The sequence below is a fragment of the Otolemur garnettii genome, unplaced genomic scaffold (genome assembly GCF_000181295.1).
Source record: "Otolemur garnettii isolate 467f Iridium unplaced genomic scaffold, OtoGar3 scaffold00080, whole genome shotgun sequence".
In the NCBI taxonomy this organism is placed as follows: domain Eukaryota; kingdom Metazoa; phylum Chordata; class Mammalia; order Primates; family Galagidae; genus Otolemur; species Otolemur garnettii.
In genome coordinates this window covers 479,664-483,642 of record NW_003852475.1, presented here as the reverse complement: position 1 = coordinate 483,642, position 3,979 = coordinate 479,664, and positions in this window count along the sequence as shown.

Genomic DNA, 3,979 nt, shown 5'->3' with positions numbered 1-3,979 from the left:
GACAGCTTGAGGCTCTGTCTCAAAAAAAAAAAAAAAAAAAGATAGAGTGGATTATTCCACTTTAAAGAAGAATTGACAATTTGCTAAAGCTTGGAAGGAGGGAGTAAAAAAGAGGAAGTAATCAAAAATCATAAGTTTCCCATCACAAGTCAGTTGGCTGGGTTGCTCTAAGGAGGGTCTAAAATACTACGAATAGGTGTGCTTGAGTTTGAGGTAGCTAACAGGCCCGGGAAGTGCAGTTGTGGTGCTCAGACAGATGTCCTTTTGCAGGATATATTGATAGATTGGGAAGTGAGCCACACAGCTGAGATTAGGAGAGTGAGTGAGAGCATCAGGACAATGAGCATTAAGAACAAGCAGGACAGGACGGAACCTTGGAGAACACACACACCTTACAGGCCTGAAGAGCAAGAGTTGGACTAGAATAGCTGTGGAAACACACACACACCCCCACTAAACCCTCATGAGACCCACATTTTAATTTTTTAAGTTTTATTTTGAATTGTCACAGATTTTTTTTTTTTTTGAGACAGAGCCCCAAGCTATTCCCCTGGGTAGAGTGCCACCACAGCTCACAGCAACCTCCAACTTGTGGGCTCAAGCGAGTCTCCTGCCTCTGCCTCCCAAGCAGCTGGGACCACAGGCGCCTGCCACAACACCTGGCCATTTTTTGGTTGCAGCCATCATTGTCGTTTGGCCGGCCCAGGCTGGATCCGAACCCGCCACCCTAGGTGCATGTGGCTGGCGCCCTAGCCACCCGAGCCACAGGCGCCGAGCCCACAGATTTTATTTTTTTGGGCTGAATAGTATTCCAGTGTGTTTACCCTGAACACATTTTCTTTCTCTGTTTATCCATTGATAGACACATAGACTGATTCTGTATCTTGGCTACTAGGAATGGTGCTTCAATAAACGTGGGAGTGCAAGTATTTTTGGCGTATTAATTTAATTTCCTTTGTGCATATACTCAGCAGTGAAATTGTTGGATCATATGGTAGTACTATTTTAATTTCTGAGGAACCTCAAATGTTTCTCATTACAGTTACACTGATTTACGTTCCCACCAACAGTGTGTAAGTGCTCCCTGTTCTCCATGGCCCCTCATTACTTGTTATCTCTGGACTTTTTTTTTTTTTTTTTAAAGACTGAGTCTTACTTTATCACCCTCGGTAGAGCACTGTGGCATCACAGCTCACAGCAACCTCCAACTCCTGGGCTTAGGCGATTCTCTTGCCTCAGCCTCCCGAGTAGCTGGGACTACAGGTGCCCACCACAATGCCCGGATATTTTTTGTTGCAGTTTGGCCAGGGCCAGGTTCAAACCCACCACCCTTTGTATACTGGGTCGGTGCCCTACTCACTGAGCCACAGGCACCGCCCTCTTTGGACTTTCTGTTCATAGCCATTCTAACTGGGGCGAGGGATAGCTCACTATCTCGCTGTGCTTTTGATGTGCTTTACTCTGATGATTAGTGACAATGAGCATTTTTTCATGTAAATGTTGCCCATTTGTACATCTTCTTTTGAGAAATGTCTAATTAGGTCTTTTGCCCATGTTTTAACCAGATTATTGGGGTTTTTCGTTATTGAGTTGTTTGATTTCTTTATATATTTTGGATATTAACCCTTTTTCAATTGTGTAATTTACAAATACAACTTCCTATTCTGTAGGTTGTCTCTTCACTTTGTTGATTGTTTCCTTTGCAGTATAGAAGCTTTTGTTCATTTTTACTTTTGTTGCCTGTGCTTTTGAGGTCTTATCCAAAAAATTATTGCTCTGACCAATGTCATAGAGCTTTACCCATATGTTTCCTTCTAACAGTTTCTTTGTTTGGGGTCTTACATTTAAATCTTTCATCAATTTTGAGCTGATTTTTTGTATATAGGCGATTTATTAAAGATCCTGTCCTTGCCCCATTGTGTGTTCCTCACACCTTTGACAAATACCAGTTCACTGTAAATGTATGAATTTACTACTCCTAGGCTCTTTATTCTGTTGCATTTGTCTACATGTCTTTTTAATTTTATTTTTATTTTTTGAGACTGAGTCTTACTTTGTTCCTCTTAGCAGAGTGTCCTGGCATCACAACTCACAGCAACCTCAAACTCTTGGGCTCAAGCGATTCTCTTGCCTCAGCCTCCCGAGTAGCTAGGACAGGCACCTGCCACAATGCCCAGCTATTTTAGAGGTGAGGGGGTCTCGCACTGGCTCAGGCTGGTCTCAAACCCGTGAGCTCAGGCAATCCACCTGCCTGGGCCTCCCAGAGTGCTAGGATTACAGGAGTGAGCCACTGTGCCCAGCCTTTACATATCTGTTTTTATACCACTACAATACTATTTTGGTTAACTAAAAAACTTAAGGAGGTTTATAATTTGGAAAAAGAAGAGCTTTATTTCTCATAAAGGGTAGCAGCCTGTTGGGCAGCTATTCCAACAGGCTCGAAAGCAGAGGCCCACCCAGAAGCCAGGCACTTGTGCTTCACAGCACAGACAAAAGGAGCAATATTTTATACTGAGCAGTGTGGTCAAACGTACATGTTCAACAAGCTATAGGAGAATCCATGAATATTTATGAAAAAGGGAAATCACGCACATTTGTAACAGGGCTTTGTCTCTCCCATCCCATCCTGGCTGGGAACTCAGTTATGCTGTTTGGGTCCCCTTGGCTAAGAGGGGCCCGTTCAGTTAGGAGAAGGCTCAGGATTCTATTTTTAGTTCACAGTTGCTATAGCTTTGTGGCATATTTTGGAGTCAGGTAATGTGATGCCTCCAGCTTTGTTGTTTTTGGTTAAGGTTGCTTTGGCTATTTGAAGTCTTCTGTATTTCCATACACACTTTGGGATTTTTTTTTTTATTTCTGTGAAGAATGTCATTGGAATTTTGACAGGTTTCATTTTCAATTCATTTTAAATTTCATTTTCATTCAATTTCCTTGAATCATAGATTGGAATAATATGGAATATGGACACTTTAACAATATTCATTCTTCCAATCCATGGGCATGAAATATTTTTCCATTTACTTGTGTCTTCTTCAGTTCTTTTCATTAATGTTTTATAGTTTCCAGTGTAAATTTTTTAGAGCTCTTTCACTTTCTTAGTCACATTTGTTTCTAGGTACTTTATTTTTGCATGTATTACAAATGGAATGTTTTCTTGAATTTGTCTTTCAGATAGCTTGCTATTAGTATGTAGAAGCACTGTTGATTTTTATATCTTGATTTTTTTATCCTGCTACTTTACTGAACTCAGTCATTAAATACTACAGTTTTTTAAAATTAACTCTTTAGGGTTTTCTATATAAAAGATCATGTCATTCACAAACAATGACAGTTTCACTTCTCCATGTTCAAATTGGATACCTTTCATATCTTCTTCTTCTCTAATTGCTCTGGTGAGGCCTTCCAGTACTATGTTTACTATAAGCGGTGAGAGTGGGTATCCTCTTTTTGTTCCGGATCTTAGGTAAAAACTTTCCATTTTTCCCCATTCGGTATCATAATCACTGTGCGTGTGTCATACATGGTCTTTATTGTGTTGAGATATAGTCCTTTTATTACTCATTTGTTGAGAGTTTTTATCATGAAATGATGTTAAACTTTGTCAAATGCTTTTTTTTTGCATCTATAGAAACAATCATATGGTTTTATGTTTTATTACATTAATCAGCTATGCTATTCACTGACTTAGATCATCCTGCATCCCTGGGAAGGTGAGCATTCTTTTTGACTTACTGTTGAATTTGATTTGCTAGTATTTCATTGAGGATATTTGCATCTATGTTCAGTGGGGATATTGGCCTCTTTTTGTTGTGTCTTCTTTGGTTTGCAGAGTCAGGCTAATATTGGCTTCTTAGGATAACTTTGAAAGTATTCTCTCCTATTCAGATTTTTGGAATATTTTGAGAACAACTGGCATTAATTCTTCTTTAAATAAAAGTCAGCAGGTAAGCCGTCAAGTCCTGGGCTTTTTTTTTTTTTT